Source organism: Ascaphus truei, chromosome 15, assembly GCF_040206685.1.
Source record: "Ascaphus truei isolate aAscTru1 chromosome 15, aAscTru1.hap1, whole genome shotgun sequence".
NCBI lineage: Eukaryota > Metazoa > Chordata > Amphibia > Anura > Ascaphidae > Ascaphus > Ascaphus truei.
Window position 1 is genome coordinate 7766759 of NC_134497.1, and position 25414 is coordinate 7792172.

Here is a 25414-nt window from a genome sequence, read left to right on the forward strand (position 1 = left end):
AAATACCAGTGACGCTGCTGCAGCTTGAAAAAAAAACTTGAGGAGTTTATTGAAACCGTAGCGAGCGTCAACTCCGTACTTCTGCGACAGGGTAGCTGCTACCCTGACAACCGCTATTAACTTTAAATACATTGTTTCGGACGTCCACGCGCACGTAAGCACGCCACCCCACCGAAGCCGGAACCCTGAACGAGGCCTTAGAACTGGGTCCTACAGCAGAGACGGACCCAGATAAGGCTGGGAAGAATTCTGATATAAATATCGGACTATAGAGAGAGTTGGCTGTGTTCTGGTAAACCTAGAGAGATGGAGATATTACAGTAAGTCGCTCTGTAGATCCTAGTTGGAAAAGTAGAGATACATTATCACTATCAAATTCTCGAAGATAGTTACATACTGTACAAGGGATAGGTGGAGGATAATTCCTGAGCGAGGTAGATGTGGTGTATACTGTGGACATGCCTCATGGGGATGTGGGCAAAGATGTATGCAATTGCCCCCACACACCCCTGGTTAGCTATATTAATCAGTACAAATACTGAAAGAGACCAGGAAGCAACTAGATAACTCTGAACACAAGATATATTCAGTTGGATCTGCAATCCCGAGAATTCAGTGCACTGCCAGAGTGTGTAGGTGAAGACCCCCAAAAAGTGGTCATAGAACATGATATATGTAAAAGGAGGTCGCTGGAACAGATGTAACCGTGAGTGCAGCGCAGAGAGAAAATTCCTGCAGCTGTAGTACCTCTGCCAATGGAGGCCGTAGTATTGCCTTGCTCTCAGTGACCCTGTTAAGTATAATGAGAAAATCGGAGTCCTACCTCTCGTATAACCCAGTCACTTGCTAACTAATATCCCCACTATCCCGCCCGATATAGCAGCAAGAGAAGTGAAAGAAGTATAGTTCGGCGCTCCCCAGCTGCTGCGGGACTCCTGCCCAGCCTGTCTCTCGCTCTCCCACGCCGGGTGCCTTTCTCTCCTGCCAGTGCGAGAGGAGGGGAATAGAGGAGGGGGCTCGCAAGGAGGTATGAAAGGGGTGGGGGGCCCTCACAAAACCACTGACATGGGGGGATCCCGGCCCACGGGCCCCAGTAGAAACTCCAGTCCTGAGCCCTGGGAAATCTGTCAGCAGCCCTGGATGAATATAATATATAAAAAAAAAAGTTGAGGACATTTGGTTTTACCATTGAATAATTTACAAAAAACACCACTAGGAGGCAGTATAGGTTAGAAAGTTATTATTATTTGAACCACTTTGTAAATATTGTATGCACATTTCTTTATTTAAATTAGTAACAGATTTTAAAAAGTGGGTGTGGATTAGATATTTTCAAATCTACAAGCTAAACACGCAGATTTTTTGTTTTTATAAAAAAAACAGTCACACTTTCTGTTGTTAACACAGATTCCCAGCAAGCTCAAACTCCCACACCCACCACAAAGTGAATATATATTTATGTCAACCACAGAGCTACTGAACCACGCTCAGTAGCTCTCTGGTTGACATAAATATATATTCACTTTGTGGTGGGTGTGGGAGTTTGAGCTTGCTGGGAATCTGTGTTAACCTATGTCTGACTGGTAGCAGTCAATTGGAGGCTGTGGCACCTCCCCCCAGAGCTCACTCCTCCTCCTCCTTCACCCTTTTAACTTGGAAGGTCATTTCACTTGCTGCAGGAACAAGACCCATTATGGTTATTCCCCTCTCACAGAGGTAAAAGGAAGGGTTCACAGTGTAGTGTAGGACCTGCATTATTTTGGTTATACCTTGACGTTGGTATGCAGGCTTATGACGCCTTTGGCCAAAGGGTTAACTAAATAACCAATTATTATTATTGAAGTATTTTACTTTATATGTTTTGTCAATTGGATGCAGCATTGGGCACCCCCTGTCTCTTGTTATACACTTTCTGTTGTACAAGACGTTGCGTGCCATTGGTCATTGTATTCCCCCGAGAGATCTAGTAGCAGCGCAAAATTATATTTCCAAAAAGATCTACATCTGACATTTGAAGGCCTTCGGAAAGGAGTTACTTGCCAGGGACATACATGTAAACCAATCAAAGGTAATATTAACCTTTTCACTATGCCACAATGTTGCTGGATACCACACAAGTCCCGCTATTCTTGTCCTGGAGCTGGGGTGCGCAAACATTTTTGTCTGCACTCCACTGCCTGTTCTCCCCCTCCCCCCCTTGCTTTGTCTCAAGCGTTCTGACGTCACGACGTCATGTGATGTCGTGTTGCCATGGCGACACATCGCCAGAAGCCGCCGGAGATAAGGTAAGTAACATACAGAGGCCTCGCGCTCTCCCCTGGCATTTAATTTCAATGCGCACCCTAGTCCTAAAGAATATGCTTATTCTGGATCAGCTATTCCCAACAGGGGTTCGGGATGGGTCTTCAAGGAGTTTGCCAAAAACAATTGGTACTGGCGGATCCCAGGCAGTATAGCGGGTTCCTGAGCCCGTGTGGGGGCAGCGCACTTAGTAAGACCCCAAACTGCACCTTAGTGTGGGGGTTATCGCTGTCACTTCCAGCAAGAGCTTCAAACACTTGTGTTAGGCCTCGGACATCGTGACTTCTCCCGTGCGGAGGCGCGCGGAGGCGCGCGGAGGCTGAGGGAATGCGGTTGCTTTCCCTGGCCATACTAAACGGGCTGTGGGGGGCGTGCCGAGAAGCGTCACGGAGCTGGTTCGCCCTCACTGGACGAACCGCTCACGTGACCGGCCTGTCGCGCCAAGAAATCAGTTTGAACTGATTTCTTGCGCAACGCGCGCCCCCTCCTGCTTACGCGCGCAAACACTGCCTTAAGGCAGTCTGTTCGCTGAGCGTGCGGACGGTCTGCGGCACCATGGCCGAGGCCTTAGCGATGGTCTAATGAGCAGGCAATAGGATTGATTCATTAGGGGTTCGCTGATAAAGTCTGTTCCCGGATGATCGTTCGCGTTCATGGTCGGCCGTTGTGCGCTGTGCTTGTCATGGCGAGTCGGCTAAAATGATCGAATTAGTTTCTGGAGAACGCAACCCTCAATTCCGTTACCGCTCAGCTGCTACTTCAGCTAACTGCCCCATGATCTAATTAGTGGCATTGTAATCAATAAGTACTGTAGGAACGGATGATCTGATCATTGTGTGACACAGCTGTGTCATTAAACGTAAGAGTAATGTGTTTTCCATTATGTGTTACATGTACAGTATATTATTACGTCACATGTGTCACTGCTCTGAAGCGCTATGTACATACTGTAAGGACGGGTGAACAACAGTTAACCCCTCAGACGCTCAAAAGCAATAGCTATTGAACATTCTCAACATGTAACTTTGGGAATAAAGGTCACAGCAAACTACACATTGGTGAGAAAGTCTTTTCCAGCAACTGGCTCGAAACGAGCTCCTATAAGATTGAGATAAAAAGAGGCTCACGTAGAAATGAAGTGTGTAGTGCCGTGACTCACGATCCTCGTGACGCCCATCCTGCCGCCAATCCTCCGGTAGTGCCTCAATCAGTGTAGTGTGTAATACCGCTCCTGCGCGGTCCTCTGATTCTGAATCCGGCCGCCTACCCTGCTGTGTTGGCTCCCTCACAGTGGGTGGTCACGTGACCGGCGGAGATGCGTCATATCCGGTATGACGAGTAGTGTAACAACAGCCCGGCGTGCTAGCAACAATACAGGAACACAGGAACTCCTCCCGCAGGAGCAAAAGCAAAGCACAGCCGCAAATAGAGAACGAAGGAAGGCTGGTGAAGTGACTAAATGATCTTTATTCGCACAGTGTACTGACGGATCCTCTGACGCGTTTCAGCCCACTGGCCTTTGTCACTTCACCAGCCTTCCTTCGTTCTATATTTGCGGCTGTGCTTTGCTTTTGCCTCCTGCGGGAGGAGTTCCTGCGCTATGTACATAAATGGCGCATTATAAATAAAGATATATATACATACATGACCTAAAATACATTCATTGCGTTTTTTGTCAGCTTCACGTTCCATGCGGATTATGAACCTTGTGGAAATAAAATGAAAGATTGAGCGATGCAGCCGTGTCCTGAGAGTGATCTGCTGACCGGTCACAGCATTGGTCTCATTTACTTTTATTTTTTAGGTTTCCTCTGATGTAGACTTAGTGCTGTGTATACCGACACTTTACACATAGTGCAAACCTGCTTTAAATAATTGTGTTCTTATGACTCTGGTAATAGAGGAACATGGCATTGTCCGGCTGCACTGTGTCCAGCGGGGCATGCAATTACACAGCAAATCTCACAGCAACACCATCTGCTAACTGCAAGCTCTGTCCTCTCCCGCCTCCCACCTGATAAAGGGTTAGTCCAGTGTTTCCCAACTCAGGGAACCCCAACAGGTCAGGTCTTAAGGCTATCCCTGCTCCAGCACAGGTGGGTCAATCAGCGGCTCAGTCATTTTGACTGAGCCACCTGTGCTGGAGCAGGGATATCCTTAAGACCTGACCTGTTGGGGTTCCCCGAGGACTGGAGCTGGGAAACACTGGGTTAGTCACTGAGGAATGACCGATATTTCACAATTATTGCTGAATAGCTGATATTGGGCAGAAGTTCGGTCCAGCCCTCCCGAAACCAACTGTAACCAATCGCTGTGACGTGTTTAGAGAGTAAAATCGGGTGGTTTGACACATCTTCCCCCCAAAAATCAGACACTTCTAATTATTTTAAAAGAAACACATATTTATTGAGAACTCCCCTGTGCAGAGGCCGAGAGGAGAATCAAATGTTCCTTCTTTTCCAAAAGAAAAGGCAAATGTTTGTTTTAACCATTTCAGTGACACGGCTCCCTCCGGCATTAACCATCATGTGATGGTCTAGGACTTTTGACATACGACCAAATGACAGCCGCTGCTTCACCGTGACTCACCCCGCCGCCAGGATTGGTCACCCCTGGCCGCGTCACCACTAAGGTAAGTGTCTAAACTACCCCTTACCCTAAGTATCCTAATCCCTTACCATAAACCCCCTACCAATATTCCTCACCCTTAAACCCCCTACCCTAATCCCTTACCCTAAACCCCCTACCCTAATCCCTTATCCTAAAACCCCCTGCCCTAATCCCTTACCCTAATACCCCCTACCCTAATCCCTTATCCTGAAACCCTCTGCCCTAATCCCTTACCCTAATACCCCCTACCTAATACCCCTCACCTTAATCCCTTACTTTAAAAACCCCTACCCAAATCCCTTATCCTAAAACCCTCTACCCTCAAACGCCTTACCCTAATACCCCCTCCCTTAATCCCTTACCCTAAAAACCCCTACCCTAATCCCTTATCCTAAAAACCCCTACTATAATCCCTTATCCTAAAACCCTCTGCCCTAATCCCTTATCCTAAATCCCTCTGCCCTAATCCTTTACCCTAAAACCCCCTACCCATATCCCTTATAGTTAGATACACGCACGTCATATCAATAGATCCAGGCAAATTTGGCGAATGTAACAAGACTCATTTTGACAGACGTGCCCTTACATTTGAGTGACAAATGGATATCTGTCCCTTGTCACCTCCTAAACATGAAGGGTTTGGCATCATTTGATTTGTTTAATTGCAACATTTACAAATATCTATCTATACTTCAGAATAGGTGTTAGGTCCACGATATCTTCATATTTCATATCTTTTTAACGGCAGGGTTTGTCACGCCCCATGGCGCTCCGCAGAAACCTTCCAGGAATGCTGTGAAAGAACCTTTCCAAGTGTGCTGTTTACCTGAGTGTCAGAGAGGTTATCATTTAATCCCATCTCTGGCAAAACAGATATTCTTATCTCTAGATTCTATCAGTCCTAAAACTAGGCCTGGCCAAGGGTGTAACAGGCCATAAACATTTCTTTGTGTTTTTTTAAAACAAACTGTAGCCACATTAACCCCCAAAGTACCAAATTGATTTAAATACTTAATGTTCCTGCCATTTTTATTGCAGCTTTGTTAATAATTTAAAACTCATTTCCACAGAAATGTGCCTATAAAATGGATGAGGTTTGTAAAGCTCTGTACACGTGAAGAAGAGACCTGTGAGGTTTGGAAAGCTCTGTACAGGTGAAGAGACCTGTGAGGTTTTTAAAGCTCTGTACGCGACCGAAAAATAATCGATATTATCGATCATGTTCACCTTACAGGCACCAAAGCACTACTGTTAAGCTTAGACGCAGAGAAGGCATTCGATAGAATATACTGGCAATTTCTGGACCAGACTATGTGTAAATTTGGCTTTAAAGACACATACTTAGAGGGGGTCCGTAGACTATCAAAATCCATCAGCAACGGTAAAACTACCAGGGGGGATTAACCAAAGATTCGAGATAACAAATGGGATTCGGCAGGGTTGCCCCCTATCTCCTCTCCTCTTTGCGCTAACGATAGAACCACTGGCTTCAGCAATACGACTCAATAAAGACATCCAGGGAATAGACATTGGAAATAGGCAGCATAAAATTTCTCTATTCGCAGATGATGTCATCTTAACCCTCTCTAAACCACAAACCTCCTTACCCAACCTTCAAAAAGAACTCCGAGATTTTGGAAAAATCTCAGGATATAAGATAAATAATGACAAATCAGAAGCCCTGAACCTAAGTCTGCCAGAGCCAGAGGTGAAACGCCTCAAACTAAACTTTAATTACCGTTGGAGCTCCTCTTGTATCAAATACTTGGGAGTTAAGATATCGAGGACCTACCAATCACTATATAAACATAACTATCCGACCTTGTTCCATAAAATCAAACAAGATCTGGAAAAATGGGGAGGATATCAAATATCATGGATCGGGAGAATGATCTCGGTCAAAATGAATATACTCCCTAGGTTACTATATTATTTCCAGACTCTCCCGGTCCACATCCCTGGCTCAGAATTGAAAAATATTCAAAAATCAATCTTCCATTTTATTTGGCAAGGTAAAAAACCTAGAGTCCCCAGGTCAGTTCTCTTGGCTTCAAGGGGGAGAGGAGGACTGGGAGTTCCAGACATCACAAAATACTATCTGGCCGCACAATTGAGACAGGTGGTAGTCTGGAACGCAAACCCAAATCAATATTGCTGGCTGGATATAGAAACGCAATATGCCGGAACGCCTTCACTGCCGGCTTGCCTTTGGTCCCTGAGCAAGGAGGACATGCAAAATAACAAATTCAAATTAGGCCCAATGAGACACACCTGGGAGACCTGGACGAAAAGCAAACTTAAGTACAAGCTCACATCACCACAATCCCAACTCATACCAATCCACAGAAATCCGAAATTTCCACCTGGCTGTGAGCCCAGACAATTTGACCAATTTCAAGCCAAAAACATTAAAACGATTGCCGACCTCCTGAGCCTCGGGAAGTTCCTGAGCTACCAAAACCTACAAACCAAATATGACATATTAGGATTGAACGTGTTCAAGTACCTACAAATTCGGCACTTTCTCCAAACATTATCCCCAACATTGGAATTTCCCCCTCTCACAGGTTTCGAGCGGCTCTGCAGCGAAACAGATCACCAGAAAGGTCTAATAACACAAATTTGCACAGAGCTAGGAGGGACTACAGAAGTCCCCACGCATGACTACATGCTGCATTGGGCAGCAGAATTGGACATAGTTATAGACCGAGAGGACTGGGAAAGTATTTGGGAGAATGCCTCAGGAACTTTTATATGTACCACAATCAAAGAAAACATTTACAAAATACTGTTCCGCTGGTATCTCACTCCAGTCAGAATAAATCAAATCTACCCACTGGCATCCGATCTATGATGGAGAGGCTGCGGTCAAAAGGGGGACATGGCCCACATCTGGTGGACATGTCCGGAAATTCAGAAATACTGGGAAACGACACAAAAATTAATAGAGGAGGTCACAGACCTCAAAATACCTGTTGAACCGCTGACCTACCTGTTGGCCAGGCCCCTAGACTATCTGGACCGACCAACAGGAAAATTAGTCTCCTTCATCCTCACGGCGGCTAGGTGTGCGGTGGCAGCCGCCTGGAAGAAAGTGTCTCCCCCCTCGAAACAAACAATAATAAGAAGGGTGCAAGAAGTAATGGTCATGGAGAGATTGTCTGCTTTCCTTAAGAGGTCTTCTACCTCATTCACAGCAATTTGGGACCCATGGTACACCTATGTGGCGCATATAAGACGAAACGCCCCCTAACAAACTAGAGGCCCAATTCACATTAAATCCCAAAACAGAAACACCAAGGTATTGGGGATCAGAACCACCCCCCGCTATACCCTTTGTACCCTCTCCACCCCCCCCCCCCCCCACACCCTGCCCCCCCTTCTCTACTCCCTCTCTGTTTCCATACTCGCGCCGCCCTGATGGACTTCATGAGGTCAGGGAGACGTTGAGCCTTTCCTTTTCTCTTTTCTCTCAAGAAAAAGAAAAAATGTACATTAGGCTGACATATTGTTTATACCGTACATACCATGTAATGTTATAACTGCCTAATAAAATTTTTTTGAAAAAAAAAAAAAAGCTCTGTACGCATGAAGAAGAGACCTGTGCGGTTTCTAAAGCTCTGTACATGTGAAGAAGAGACCTATGAGGTTTCTGAAGCTCTGTACACGTGAAGAAGAGACCTGTGAGGTTTGTAAAGCTCTGTACACATGAAGATGAGACCTGTGAGGTTTGTAAAGCTCTGTACGCGTGCAGAAGAGACATGTGAGGTTTCTAAAGCTCTGTACACGTGAAGAAGAGACCTGTGAGGTTTGTAAAGCTCTGTGCACATTAATTTTATTGATTCATGTTCATGTCGTTTCCAAATCCCAATTTACAACAAATCTACATTCAACATAGGGAAAGTTTTGATTGCAAAATAAAGCACTTGGACAGATAAGCAAACAGATTTACCTGTATCATAATCTTACTTACAGAGTATGAATGGTATTCAGAAACTGTATGATAGCTTTAACTCCTTCACTGCTAGAACAGCCTACAACACAGCCAATCAATATCCATTTAGCACTAAGGGGATTAAGGAGGCGTCCACGCTAGCGCTGAGCGCGCAGCGCTTGCCGAGTTTAGTTCCTGCAATTTAAATTGGCCCGTCCCCGCGGTGCGCGCTCATGCGCTGGCACGCACGCTCTCCCAAGCTTGGCGTTTGGGAAGACAAAAAAAGAGTTTGAAGGGCACTCAATAAGACGCGGGGGGCGTGCGCTTACAAAATAGACAGGACACCCGGCGCTCATGCTTGGAGAGCTGGTGAAGTCACCGCTCTCAAGCATGAGCGCGGTCAGCGCCAGCGGGGCCGCAGCCTAACAATGCTCTGGGCAAAGTGTAACAAATAGTGGAAGTGATCCAGTCCCAGCAATGCTTATTAAAGTGTCATTTGCATGTAATGAAGGGTAAAAAAAAACAAAAAACATGTGATTCTTCTTTTCAATCAATTCAAAAACAAAATTGAATTTGGTCTCTAGCAGCCGCCAGGACCCTGTACGGTAAATAACTTCCACTAGCAGAGTATTGAACTAATAACTTCATCCACCAATGCTTGGGACTTGTTGAAGTTAAGGAGCCTGTGAGTAGTGGAGGAAAGCAAGCTGTCTGATACCTCTCTCCTTCAATATTCTCTGTGATGGATCATTACCTGTGTATGCTGAATCCGTCCACTGGGTGGCGTGCTCGTTCCTCATATAAATGGCCATGGGGTGGTGGACGTCGTCGTTATGTTACTGCCGCTCCGATGTTCCCCTGGTGGACGTCGTCGTTATTTTACTGCCGCTCCGATGTTCCCCTGGTGGACGTCAGCGTTATGTTACTGCCGCTCCGATGTTCCCCTGGTGGACGTCAGCGTTATGTTACTGCCGCTCAGATGTTCCCCTGGTGGACGTCGTCGTTATGTTACTGCCGCTCCGATGTTCCCCTGTAGCACAAACTACTCACTCGGCATCATTACTTTGCCCGCCTGGAACGGGAACTCGTACAGTAAAGGTTCAGACCGGTCACAGAATAGGGAGAGGGTCAGTGGTTGTTGCTGGGTGTGATCTCTGTCTATTATAGACCAGGAGTGGCCAACTCCAGTCCTCAAGAGCTAACTAAGAACAGGTCAGGTTTTCAGGATATCCCAGCTACAGCACAGGTGGCTCAATCAGAGACTTAGCTTAAGCAGGGACTGATTGAGCCACCTGTGCTGAAGGTGGGATAGCCTGAAAACCTGACCTGTTGATAGCTCTTAGGACTCGAGTTGACTATGCCTGAATTGGACTTTCAAGAATACAGGCAGCTACCCAGCAGTGTAACTTAAAGGGATCCGGAGGGCTAGGCCCGTACTGAACATCGTGAGAAGGGGGGTAACGCGCAGTAACGATAAGCTAAGTTACAAATGAGTGAAGGGCAGTTAACGCACCAGTGCATGCGGGTTACCGCGCTTCTCACCATACTGAATAGGGGCATACAGGGTTATTTATCTCAGAGTTACTGGTGACCTCTCTGTTTGCATTTAATCCTTGGAAGGATTTGCATTGGTGGCACATTGTGTTCATTCATTTTGTACACCTATGTATATTCCGAATTCTATATGTTCCCTTCCATTTTCCACAAGTGCACGTGAAAGATCCAAAATAAATGAGACCTGATGGCTATAAAAGTTGAACCCGTTGGTTGCAGGTTCCCGGGTAGTTGGAGGTGGTTATACCTCACAGACAGGGGGATTCGTGGAATAGTCTCGCGATAGAGGAAGGGGATTAAAAACCCGCTGGGGATAGACGTAAGGCTAAATCCTAAATACCAAAGAAAACCCCAAGGTTCAAATAAGGTCGGAGGTTTCACAGCAGATAGGAAAATGGGCAGATCCGGTGGGCCAGGCGCGGCGGTGAAAGTCCGCCGCCCCTCGGCGCTTACGTGTCCCGCCGCCTCCTTGCTGCCACGCTCCGTCTCGTTTTGGAATCCCAGCGTCAAATGACGACGCGGATGTCATAAATGTGATGGCGCGTGACGGCGCACGACGTCATGTTACCACGGTAATGCAACATCATGACGCCATGGCAATGAGATGCGGCATCATTTGACGCTAAGATTCCAAATGAGATGGAGGGCGTCATCAAGGAGGCAGCGGGACACATGGAAGGGCCTTCCCATTACACCCGAGAGCGCGGCAAATTAATATGGGGCAGAAATATTTGCCGCCCTGGGCCTAACGGGCCGAATAGGAAATCCGCTACTGTCTGTCTGTGTGTGTGTCTGTCTGTGTGTGTGTCTGTCTGTGTGTCTGTCTGTGTGTCTGTCTGTCTATGTGTCTGCGTGTCTGTCTGTCTGCGTGTCTGTCTGTGTCTGCGTGTCTGCGTGTCTGTCTGCATTTCTGTCTGTCTGTTTGTCAGTGTGTCTGCGTGTCTGTCTGCGTCTACGTGTCTGTCTGTCTGCATTTCTGTCTGTCTGCATGTCTGTCTGTCTGCGTGTCTGTCTGTCTGCGTGTCTGTCTGTCTGCGTGTCTGTCTGCGTGTCTGTCTGCGTGTCTGTCTGTCTGTCTGCGTGTCTGTCTGTCTGCGTGTCTGTCTGTCTGTGTGTCTGTCTGTCTGCGTGTCTGTCTGTCTGCTTGTCTGTCTGTCTGCGTTTCTGTCTGTCTGTCTGCGTGTCTGTCTGCGTTTCTGTCTGTCTGTCTGTGTCTGTGTCTGTGTCTGTGTCTGTCTGTCTGTCTGTCTCTGTGTCTGTGTCTGTGTCTGTCTGTCTGTCTGTCTGCGTGTCTGTCTGTCTGCGTGTCTGTCTGCGTTTCTGTCTGTCTGTGTCTGTGTCTGTGTCTGTCTGTCTGTGTCTGTGTCTGTGTCTGTCTGTCTGTGTCTGTCTGTCTGTCTGTCTGTGTCTGTCTGTCTGTGTCTGTGTCTGTCTGTCTGTCTGTCTGTGTCTGTCTGTCTGTGTCTGTGTCTGTCTGTCTGTCTGCGTGTCTGTCTGTCTGCGTGTCTGTCTGCGTTTCTGTCTGTCTGTCTGTGTCTGTGTCTGTCTGTCTGTCTGCGTGTCTGTCTGTCTGTGTCTGTGTCTGTCTGTCTGTCTGTCTGTGTCTGTGTCTGTCTGTCTGTCTGTGTCTGTGTCTGTCTGTCTGTCTGTCTGCGTGTCTGTCTGTCTGCATTTCTGTCTGTCTGTCTGTGTCTGTGTCTGTCTGTCTGTCTGCGTATCTGTCTCCGTGTCTGTCTCCGTGTCTGTCTGCGTGTCTGTATAAAGTAATGAAAATAAATGATTGGCTGGTACCTGAAGTTTCGCTAACAGATTTGGGATCTAAATTGTTAAATAATATAGAGCAGGCATATTTACTATTAACCATTTCAGCGCCGAAGGGGCCAGCAATATATTCAGCACTAGAAAAGTTCTCTATGGACATTAGTTGGGGGTTAAAAGGAATGAAGTGAAATATTTTGTGAGTGCAGTTTTGAAAAATGCAGCACGTGATTCTCAAGTCGAAAGCAGAGTCCATATTTCTCGGGACCGTTTAAATCTGCTGCTCCTGCTCACTGGGTTTTGGCATTTTCCATTCCAGGGATCACATAACCCAGAATATCGCGGGCTGGGCCAGCGGCCGCAGAACCGGAGAACGAGGCGGCATCGTAACATAGATATCAATGCTCCTTCCAGGATCGCAGCTCATCCCTCGGCTCTTCCTCCAGGCGTAACTTGTAATAACACACTCTCTCTCCTCCTTGCAGTCACCTCCGGGGCAGCATCATACTGTTTATAAACCCTACGGGACGGGAAACGGCACAAGCCTGACTGGTGCTGGGGGAGAGGCAACACTTTTTGGTTTCTCCATAGTTGTAACTGGAAGGAGTGGCTCGAGGCTGACGTGTCATGTCATCATTATTCTGTCCCTTGCCACCGAGTGGAACCAAACAACAGAAGCTTCCGGCTGGCTCTCGAAACTGATTAGTGATGACAATCTGCGTACGCCCAAAACGAATGTGTATGTGAGAGGTTTATGGAAGATCCAAATGTTTCCACTTTTGACTGAACCCTAAAGAAATATAAAAAATAAAATAAAATGGCGGCCGGGCAGAGCTGCGTTCTGCCGCGCTGCATTTCTAAGTAAAGTGTTAGCGCGGCTGCACCAGAAACATTGATACGTTCTCCCGTGATCGATCGGCAAAGATCCTGCTTCCCCGGGTGCACTAAATATCTGCCATTCAGTTTTAATCAATCCTTCAGTCAGTGTAACTCAGCAGCTACGATGTACTCTTATATTACTACGGTTACATTGTCTACTGTTAGAGTTTGCAGCTCAAACTGCTGGAAACATTGGCAACAAATTATCACAAACACAAAAGTGTTCTAAAGATTTTGTTCTGCTGGGGAGTTGTGCTAAAACCAGAGACAGAACATGATACACAGACAGAGCTCAGTGCACATCCAATGACATCTATACACAGTTCAATATGAGCTTGTATGTGTCCTGTATGTTTTACAATTCTTGTTCAGCTGGTCATGGCTGATTTGGAGGGTGGCTTCTCCTCCCTAGTTTGAAGCTCACCCCCTCCCACTTTTAAATGGTTAAAAGCTCACTCCATTGCATTTCCCACTCTCAGGGGAACTTGCTTACAGGTTGATTGCGACAACTCTAATACAGAGTGCTTTTCCTGGTGATGTACAGGTTAATAAGAGCTTCAATCAGACTTAGAACTATGCAACTAATTTTGACAGATTTATTATAAATCATTCTTCCTGGTAATGTACAGGTTATTAAGAATTTATATTAGTGTTAGGTACCCTTGAGATGTGGTCTGCCGTGTAGGGGCTCAAGGGCTTACAACACTTTGGCCAAAGAGTTAAACTAAAAGACAATTTTATTCAAAAAGATATATATATATATATATATATATATATATATATATATATATATATATATTTAGGCACTGTACCGTGTATAGATGTCATTGGATGTGCACTGAGCTCTGTCTGTGTTTCATGTTCTGTCTCTGGTTTTAAATATATATTGCCATGCTCAGTAGCACTCCTCTGTGACACTTATACGCTTATATATATATATGTTGTGGTTATTTTGGGGGTTCAATATGAGCTTGTAGGTGTCCTGTATGAGTTGTGCTAAAACCAGGTATTGAAATTAAAGGATGCTCAGTGTATTAAAACGCATTAAAAATGGCATTAAGAGTTGAACAATGATAATAAAGTAAAATGCAGTAAGTATTATCTAATACTACAAAACTGATGTATTTAACACACATGTGCAGTCGGCTATTGCATGGATTGCTTCTTGGATGGAAAACCGGGGTTTCCATGGTAGTCATTGCACACGAACATTGTAAGGATCTCACAAGTCTACTCATCAGGACATCCCATACGTTCATCTACAACCTGCTACAGCGCTTTACGTCTCCAGCACCATGACGGCTGTTAGAACCCCACCCTATATCAGTGGGCAGTATATAATATGTGCACTTGGGAATATATACAGTTGGGACACTAAACACCCAGCCTTATTTATTGTTTCTTTTACAAACAACCCCTGTTTTTCCATTTTCATCCGCATCACATGTACAGTACCCTCCCCGAGGAAGGTCCTGGGCGGGGTGGAAACGTTGGCTCGTTGTAATTTCACAATAAATACTTCTTGAGCCCTTCATGAGAATTCCCCGGACCTATTTCACAACGTGCTGATTAACCTCTACACTGCCAGAGTTGCTTGCAATACTTTGGTGTTAATAGACATGCAATAATATCCTAATTGTATTCCAAACTGGATATACTTGGTAGAAATCAATCCTGCCTAAACCCCTTGCTGAGAGAGCGCGTTGCACATCAGCTGCTCATGCCAATTATTGACTATTGTACCGCACCCCAAATCCACATCAGCAAATTGACCATCCTATACAACGCAATAATACACCGTTTTGGCTTATTATGTAACTCTAACATCCACCCGTGTGATATGTTAATTGGGCGAGGTTGGCAATTCCTTGAGTCCAGATGGAATTTCCTGTCTCACTTTCCAATGCTTTCTGGACAAGTTCCCCAATTATCTGAGAGCGGCCTCTCGTCCCTACTGTACACAGCACGTGTCTCCGGAGATCTGCTTTCAGAGATCTGCTTTCAGAGATCTGCTTTCAGAGATCTGCTTATGGTTCCAAAGTTCAATAAAGAATCCGGTTAATTTTCCTTCTCTTACCGGACACCTCACTTCTGGGACAATTTACCAATCTCTCTCTGCCGTGCGAGCTCCCTTCTCTCCTCCTCTTCCGCACGGTAAATACAAGTTCATTCCTGGCTTCTCTACGTATTAAAGTGGAAATCCAAGCCCTCTTTATTTTCTCTTCATTTTGTGTACACAGGATTGAAGTAGGGGGTTTTTCCGGAGATGACCGCCATTAATTTCTGCCTTGGAGATCCCCCCCTACTTCCAAAGATACTTACCTCCGTAGGGAGTGCCGGCATCCACTCCGCTCGACTACCGGGGCTCATGTAATGGCGGCGTTTCAAAGCTCCTGCGGGCCAGCTGTGATGTCATCAGATCCGGCTTCCTATTGGCCCGCATAACGCGGGAGCTTCTGGCAGCACCCCCTACAGAGCGAAGCACAGTATTTCCATAAGCAGGGGGTCCCCAGAGCTGAAATTAATGGGGTTTAGCTCCGGAGACACCCAGCTTCCATCACGTTAAAAAATAAAAAGTTTAAAACAGCTCGGATTCCTCCTTTTAAAAAGAGCTCTTCACTTTTGCTTAACTATTTCAGAGCCCACAGTTCGGAAGACTTGTCTTATTTGAGCAATTAAGAGATAATTGGCCACATTCTTAGTCTTTTCCACAGAAGCGGGGGGAAAAAATGCAAGCGAGTAAAGCATCTTCCCAAACCCTAACCCTCTTTTAATGCATTCATCTATAAATGTATTAATATGGTAAGTGACAGCAGCAGAGCAGCAGAGCAGCAGGCAGGTGCAGGCCCCGCTAACTAACCAGCTCCCCTCCCACACATTGCAGAACACAAGCCGGAATGAAAGGATGGGGGTCTCGGCTCTAGCCTCGGTTTGACAGCTCTGATAAAACAGCAAAGCTGCCACGTGGAGCCACGTCTCCAAATGTCAAAAGTAGCTGCCGAAGCAGTGAGCCGGCAACGAGGTGCTCGTTTGGAGATGAGAAACACGGCTGCGAAATGGGGCCTGCAATTTGCTGCCACCCGGGGGGCCTCCGCTCGGGGTTTGGCTTCATTTTGCAGCTGAGAACTGTTGATCACCGTAACCCTCGCCGGTGTTTAACCCATTGGGTACCGCGAGACGTCGTCACTACGTCATGCCCAAGCAGTGCTTTCGTTTTACCCGAGATGGCGTTCTGTGTCCAAAGGAGTGCAGGCCGCCGTGATCGGGAGTATAGAGAAATGGGGGAGTTCTCTTCCGTGTCCGGGTTACCGCGGTCACGTGACCGCGCTTCGCCGCAGGGGTTGGGAGGATTAAAGATTCCTACAACTTTATACAGTTCATACAATATGTTTTTTTTCCCCTCACATTTCCACCATGTCTGGAATAGCAGGATAGTGACACTGCCACTGAAAACAACGACACTGAGTGTGACGCAGGGGGGCCTGGACCAAATCCCGGTGCCGGCGCCTTGCGACCCTGCCTCAGGCGCCAAAACATGGATTGTAAGCTCTGTGGGGCAGAGACTGTGCCTATAAAACTCCATGCATAGCGCTTAGAGCCTGCCATGCACTATATTGTAATTGGGAAGAGCTTGGAGTCCCATTGAAAGCGCTACTTGAAATAAAGGTATGAAATAAAAATATATAAACCATTAGATTGTAAGTTCTTGAGGACAATGTCCCGGGATACATTGGCAGCCATGTAAAAAGAGACATCATTAAGTATTACTACGGATGCACAGATGCTGATCATTTGAAACATGCAGGAAATGGATAGAAATATCAGCTGGGCAGTTCTCCCACCAATATCTCCATTGGTTTCAAACATTGAAATCATTGCAAGGTTTGCAGACGGAATAAAATCTATTCCAAGTTAATGCTTGTCATCTCCACTGGCTCATTACACGAGTTGGGTTATCCTCACCTCCTCCGATGTGTGCGTTATGTAGTAACACATTATTCTAACACATTTTGTGCTGTATCTTTGTCAGCTGTAAAGTTCAAACACCTACAGAACAAACTATACAATGTTCAATCTGTTTTTCACATATAGGCGCACACTGACTAAGTGGGCTGCCGTATGGCCTAGCACTGTGTATAAATGAAGCCCACAGTGTCATTTAAAAAGAGCTTAAAAGTTGTCTCCCAGTTAATATATATTGGAGTTGCTATAGAATAGTTTCTAATTGTAACACTTGTCAAATATGATGAATTAAAACCCGAAAGCCTAATTGTGAACAGAGTCACGGTTGAAATGCATATTTAATATGACACATTTTTAAATCCCCGTAGATGCATGGAGCGTTTCTCCTCCGGATCCTCTCCTGGCTATTATTACAGCATGCGACAGTATATTACCGGAGTGGCCAACTCCAGTCCTCAAGGGCCCCCAAGAGGACAGGTTTTTCAAGATATCCCTGCTTCAGCACAGGTGGCTCAATCAGTGGCTCAGTCTTTGGGCCGAAGCAGGGACTGATTGAGCCACCTGTGCTGAAGCAGGGACTGATTGAGCCACATGTGCTGAAGCAGGGACTGATTCAACCACTTGGGCTGAAGCAGGGATATCTTGAAAACCTGACCTGTTGGTGGCCCTTGAGGACTGGAGTTGGCCACCCCTAGTATACTAATACAGGGCCAAGGGGAGAACTTCTAAGGGGAATAAAAATTCCGAATACAGTACTTCCAAGAAAAAAAATGCTTTCAAATGCTGAGTTAAGGGGGGGGGGGGAGACAACTTTTGGGGATCAGTTGCAAACAAAGGGAATCCTGAATACAAAGCAGAGTTGTTGGCAATTTGAACGAATCCCTAGGCATGCATGTGACCTTCAGCCAGGGAATCGCCTTGTTTTTAACCTTGGTTATGTTGTAAAAGTGAATGACTGAGGACCCGCCATCTAAGGCGGTGGAACGACGATCCGTGAATGCAAATGACGAAGCACTGCACAATATCGTGAGTTATTAGACTATTTCCGCTGTGTCGTACGGAGAAATGCCTCTTTAAAAGAACTATAAAAACGATATCCGTTTTCCTGCAGCGTTCCTGCCTGAGTCTGTCAGCGCAATGTGACGCACTTACATCAGGGGGAGACGGAGGGTCTGTCATTAAATAACCTTATTTACAGTCAATCTGGCGCCTTTTAATAATGTATGCCCTTCGCTGGATAGGATCCAGGAAATAAATAGATTTTTAGAAGCATTGCAGACTTATACCGTAAAAATTAAAACTTTCAACCATTCCCCATATATAAAAACATTAAAGAGTTTCTACAGTTTTGTTTTAGAACCAGTCAAATACTTTCCTTGCAGTTTTGAGTGCAGTAATTGGGAATTACACACTCAATTATCCTTGTGAGTATCAAATGTGTTTAAACTATTTTCGCTGCACAAGGCACAGACTAAGAGCTGTGATAGTTAATATAATGTATTGGTTTCAATATGTGAGTCCGTTGCTATGCATTTATAAGGTATTCATCAGATTAGCCTATATTATATATATATATATATATATATATATATATATATATCTTATACTATATTAGTGAAAGCACTGTATGCATGCATGCATGCATGCCTGCCTGCCTGCCTGGATGTCCGGTGTCCCTAGGGGAAATCTGATTGGTCCCTTGGCCCGCCCCCGCACACCTCTCATTGGCCTGAGGCGGAGTGACGGGCCAAAGGACACAGGGACACAAACACAAACACACAGGGACACACACACACAGGGACACACAGGGACACACACACACAGGGACACACACAGGGACACACACAGGGACACACACAGGGACACACACACACACACACACACAGGGACACACACACAGGGACACACACACACACAGTAGGGGGGGGGTGTACATTAGCAGCATGTATAACCCGGGGGGTGGGGCTCACATACCCACCGGTCCCGGAGCCTCCGCCTCTTCCTCCCCGAACATCAGCCTCCACCCACACCCGCGTGCACCTCCTCCTCTCCCCGTGTTTCCCGCGCTTTCAGCCCCCCCCTCCTCCCCCCGGCGCCGCTGCAGTCAGCGGGGGAGCGAGTGCCCGGGACACAGCGGGGGAGCGGCCACAACAAGCTGCCTCCCGCCTCAGATCCACGTGGGACCTTCCGGACGGCTGAGGGAGCGGCCGGACGGGTGAGTGAGCGGCCTTCACCTCCCCTCACCCCCCTTCACCCAACCCTCACCCCCTTCACCTCCCCTCACCCCCTTCACCTCCCCTCACCCTCTCCTCACCCCCCTTCACCTCCCCTCCACCCCCTCCCCCCCCCCGGCGCCGCTACAGTCAGCGGAGGAGCGAGCGCCCGGGACACAGCGGGGGAGCGGCCACAACAAGCTGCCTCCCGCCTCAGATCCACGTGGGACCTTCCGGACGGCTGAGGGAGCGGCCGGACAGCTGAGGGAGCGGCCGGACGGGTGAGTGAGCGGCCTTCACCTCCCCTCACCCCCCTTCACCTCCCCTCCACCCCCCCTTCACCTCCCCTCCACCCCCCCCCCACCCCCTTCACCTCCCCTCCACCCCCCCTTCACCTCCCCTTCACCTCTCCTCCACCCCCCCCCTTCACCTCCCCTCCACCCCCCCCCCCTTCACCTCCCCTCCACCCCCCCTTCACCTCCCCTCCACCCCCCCCTTCACCTCCCCTCCACCCCCCCTTCACCTCCACTCCACCCCCCCCTTCACCTCCCCTTCACCTCCCCTCCACCCCCCCTTTACCTCCCCCCTCCACCCCCCACCCCCTTCACCTCCCCTCCACCCCCCCTTTCACCTCCCCTTCACCTCCCCTTCACACCCCCTCCACCCCCTTCACCTCCCCTCCACCCCCCCCTTCACCTCCCCTCCACCCCCCCTTTCACCTCCCCTTCACCTCCCCTTCACACCCCCTCCACCCCCTTCACCTCCCCTCCACCCCCCCCTTCACCTCCCCTCCACCCCCCCTTCACCTCCCTCCACCCCCTTCACCTCCCCTCCACCCCCTTCACCTCTCCCTCCACCCCCCCTTCACCTCTCCTCCACCCCCCCCCCCTTCACCTCCCCTCCACCCCCCCTTCACCTCCCCTCCACCCCCACCCCCTTCACCTCCCCCCCACCTCACCACCTCCCCCCCCTTCCCACCACCTCCCCCCCTTCCCACCACCCCCCCTTCCCACCCCCCCCCTTCCCACCACCTCCCCCCTTCCCACCACTTCCCCCCTCCTCCCCACCACCCCCCCCCCTTCCCCCCTCCTCCCCACCCCCCTCCCCCCTCCTCCCACCACCTCCCCCCCTTCCCCCCCACCACCTCCCCCCCTCCCCACCACCTCCCCCCCTCCCCACCACCTCCCCCCCCTTCCCACCACCTTCCCCCCCTCCTCCCCACCACCTTCCCCCCACCTCCCCCCCCTTCCCCCCTCCTCCCCCCCTTTCCCCCTCCTCCCCCCCCTTCCCCCCTCCTCCCCCCTCCTCCCCCCCTTCCCCCTCCTCCCCCCCTCCTCCCCCCCTTCCTCCCCACCACCTCCCCCCCCCCCCCTTCCCACCACCTCCCCCCTCCTCCCCACCACCTTCCCCCCTCCTCCCCCCCCTTCCCCCCCTTCCCCCCTCCTCCCCCCCCCTTCCCCCCTCCTCCCCCCCTTCCCCCTTCCTCCCCACCACCTCCCCCCTCCAACCCCCCTTCCCACCACCTCCCCCTCCTTCCCCCTCCTCCCTCCCCCTCCTTCCCCCTCCTCCCTCCCCCCTCCCCCCCATCCCCTCCCCCCCCTCCCCCCCCTTCCCCTCCCCCTCCCCCCCCTTCCCCTCCCCCTCCCCCCCCTTCCCCTCCCCCCTTCCCCTCCCCCCCTTCCCCTCCCCTTCCCCTCCCCCCCCTTCCCCTCCCCTTCCCCTCCCCCCCCTTCCCCTCCCCCCCTTTCCCACCACCTCCATCCCCCCTTCCCACCACCTCCCCCTCCTTCCCCCTCCTCCCTCCCCCTCCTTCCCCCTCCTCCCTCCCCCCTCCCCCCCTTCCCCTCCCCCTCCCCCCTTCCCCTCCCCCTCCCCCCCCTTCCCCTCCCCCCTTCCCCTCCCCCCCCTTCCCCTCCCCTTCCCCTCCCCTTCCCCTCCCCCCCCTTCCCCTCCCCCCTTCCCCTCCCCCCTTCCCCTCCCCCCCTTCCCCCGTCCTCACCTCCTCCCCCCCCCTTCCCACCTCCTCCACCCCCCTTCCCACCTCCTCCCCCCCCCTTCCCACCTCCTCCCCCCCCCTTCCCACCTCCTCCCCCCCCCCTTCCCACCTCATTGGTCCCTTGGCCCGCCCCCGCACACCTCTCATTGGCCTGCCCCCGCACACCTCTCATTGGCCTGAGGCGGAGTGACGGGCCAAAGGACACACAGGGACACACACACACACGTAGACACACACACACGTAGACACACACACACACACACGTATACACACACGTATACACACACACACACGTACACACACACACGTACACACACGTACACAAACACACACACGTAGACACACACACACACACATAGACACACACACACACACATAGACGCACACACGTAGACACACACACACGTACACACACACACACACACACACACACACACGTATACGTAGACACACACACACACATGTGCACACACACATGTACACGTAGACACGTACACACACACACATGTACACGTATACTCACACACATGTACACGTACACACACACATGGAGACATACACTCACACACGTATACACACACAGGTATTCATACACATAATGTATACACACACACATGTATACACACACACACACACATGTATACACACACACATGTATACACACACACATGTATACACACACACATGTATACACACACACACATGTATACACACACACACATGTATACACACACATATGTATACACACACATGTGTATACACACACATACACACACATTTATACATACACACACATGTATACACACGTGTATACACACACATGTATACACACACACGCATGTGTATACACACACACATGTGTATACACACGTGTGTATACACACGTGTATACACACACAAACATGTTGTATACACACAATATATACATACACACATGTATACATACACACACATGTATACACACACACACATGTATACACACACACATGTATACACACACATGTACACATACACACACATGTATATACACACACACACACACATACAATGTATACACACAAACATGTATACACACACACACTATCCCCAGCACCACCACATCAGCACACCGGTATCCCATGCCCCCCCAGCACACTGGCATTCTCGGCTCCCCACCATTCTCAGCCCCCATCAGCACCCACACATCGCCACCTTTGCACCTCCCCCATCGGCACACCCACATCCGCACCCCCACATCAGCACCAAACCCTCCCAAATCAGCACACCGATACAATCACCATCAGTACAGCCACAGCAGCACTACCACCGCACATGGGCCGTGTGGACCACTCCCCACCCAAATGCCACACCCACACCACAAACATCCCGGGCAACGCCGGGGCTCTCAGCTAGTATATATATATATATATATATATATATATATAGTATATATATATATATATATATATAACGGGTATTCCACCCCACCCAATCGCAGATATAGTGTGGGTGTGGAGAACATACAGTGTTACCAGGTGTGGTGCTTTACCTGTTAGGCGGGAGCGGGGGCGGAGCTCTGGTTTTCCCGCCAGTCCTGTGCAGATTTTTGCAACACAATTTAGTGCAGGCGTGCAGTCAGCCGCACGTGTGTTCTCCTGCTTTGGCGGGAGACGCCATTTTAGGTGTGACTCACTGGATGAGGGAGCCTCCATTTTGATCACAGTTCTGTTAATCTCACTAGGGCTCTCTGCGTATATAAGAGGGTAGCCTTCTGGTGGGGCTTCTGGGAAATGTAAAATCAGAGGGGCATTTTCCCGGCATATTTCCTGATCCGTTACTAGCCATAGTCTACTACACTGGTCAGTGGGGTCGTACCGGTGCTCTATCCTCTTCCACCTTTGGTCTAGGCCCAGGAGTCCCTTTAGGGCCTCGCAAATTTCCTTCAACTTCACCGCACTTGTAGGAACATTCCCCTCTACTACCACATGTCGCGGGGATACTTTTGTCCTCTTGGCCCGTTCGTGGGCCTCATGGCTTGCGGGCCCCAACATGGTGAAAAATATGAATTGGACAGTTTGGAAAAAATTGGAACAGGGCACCCCAGGTCTATCTAGCAGCGCCTCCAAATGTAACGGGTATTCCACCCCACCCAATCGCAGATATAGTGTGGGTGCGGAGAACATACAGTGTTACCAGGTGTGGTGCTTTACCTGTTAGGCTCACAGGAGGGCTGAGCTTCCGCCACGGGGAACCTGGGGCAATTATAGTAATAATAAGAGTAACCTCGTACTCGGTGCAGCGCCTCCACCTGCGATGGTTCCTAGCAGAGCAGGAATTGTTCCTCGCAGGACACATACAAATAACTCGCACACCGTAATGTATAATAACCAATACACTTTACTTGGGAACAACATACAACACAAATACTGTCAACATAATAACGGGTGTCCCTCTCTAGAGGCGACACTGACTACGGCGTCGTGCAGGACGCTTCCCCAACACCGGGTGATCCCACCCCGTGTTCATTTGATCCCCACCCAATGTCTCACACTCTTGCAGAGAGAGGATATGGGTGACTGCGCAGTCACTATGGAAACTACTAGGCCTGTTGGTGCACTTGTGGATTTAAAGTACCTGCCCGAGCACTCCCATGCTCGGATCTCCAACTGGCTTCGCAAAGGATCCGGCGACCGAAGAACACCGGAACCACCTCCAGGACGATCCCACCCAGAGGACTGCTGCAGCCGCTATGAAGAACTGCGCTCACTCGCTGCACGGAAGCACAGCGTCCGCTGAGTCCCTATATGGCTCCTTATGAACTACAGTGACACTCGCTGTACTATAGGCCGTCCCTACAGCACTGCAACCTGGAATGGCTTTGGGGAAAACTCCTAGGGCCTACGGGGTAGCCTATCCTATGCAGGGGAATCCCTGACCCCCTGCACCCGCACTACCTCTTCCCGTACTGCCCGATTCCCTTATGCCTCACTACTATCTAACTTGTCCCAGTGCCTGCAGCAACGCACTGCAACCTACTGGGTGCCTGCAGCCAATGTGCTGCACAAACACTGTGCCTTCTTGTCAGACCCCACAGCACTGACAGCCGTGACTCTGACAAGACAGCACACACTCACTAAGGGCAGAGTCCCTACCTGGGGCCGTCCCTTATAATTACCCACTAATCTGGTGGGGAGTTGGGGCTTACCTGGGATATGGGGACCTATCTTGGTGCAGGAGCTTCACTTGCTCCCTGCACCCTTCCTTCCCCTACAGCTCCCCAGCTCCAACTAACTAACGTGGGCTCAGCGCGCGAAATGTATCCAGTTGCCTGCAGGGAGATCCTAAGCCCTATTGGCTCCCTGGCATCACGTGGGGCGCGCAGAGGCTCATGGGACCCGTAGTCCCTGCCTAGAGCCTTCCCTGGTAGGTTAGGGTTTCACGGGCTCTCCTCGCGCTTCCCTGCGCATGCGCGAGCTGTTTGGAGTCTCACCGGCGCCTGACTATCACTGCGCATGCGCGAGCTATTGCGAAATGGCGGCGCCCTCGCCGCCCGGCTTCGGGAGCGCCGGGAGCCCTGTGACGCAATCGCGGCCTTGACAACCCCCGAGCCGGAGCCTTACCGCCCTCACCCCGGTGATCGCCGGGCGAGGGCCGCCATTGGACTCGGCGGCACCCGCGATCGCTAGCTAGGTGAGGGGGGTGCTGACAGGCAGGGGAGACCTGGCTACATATATAAACACAAAAGAAGAAAAAAAGGGTCAAAGCAAAGGAGCACTCAAAAAATATGTCATGAAAAAATAGAAAAATGGACTTTATTAGCAACTAGCTGATATACCCGGCGTTGCCCGGGATTGAATGGTCCCGCTCCCCCTCTCTCTCCACTCACCCGCTATCTCCGCTCCCCATTGCCCTCTCTCTGTGGGTGAGTTAGTGACTATACCCAGCGTTGCCCGGGATTGAATGGTCCCGCTCCCCCTCTCTCTCCACTCACCCCCTATCTCCACTCACCCCCTATCTCCACTCCCCATAGCCCTCTCTCTGTGGGTGGGTGAGTTAGTGAATGAGTGAGTGAGTGACTGGGCGGGCGAGAGACTTGGGCGGCCGGCCGAGTGACTGGGGCAGGCGGGCGAGTGACTGGGGCGGGCGGGAGAGTGACTGGGGCGGGCGAGTGACTGGGGCGGGCAAGTGACTGGGGCGGGTGGGCGAGTGACTGGGAGGGTGAGTGAG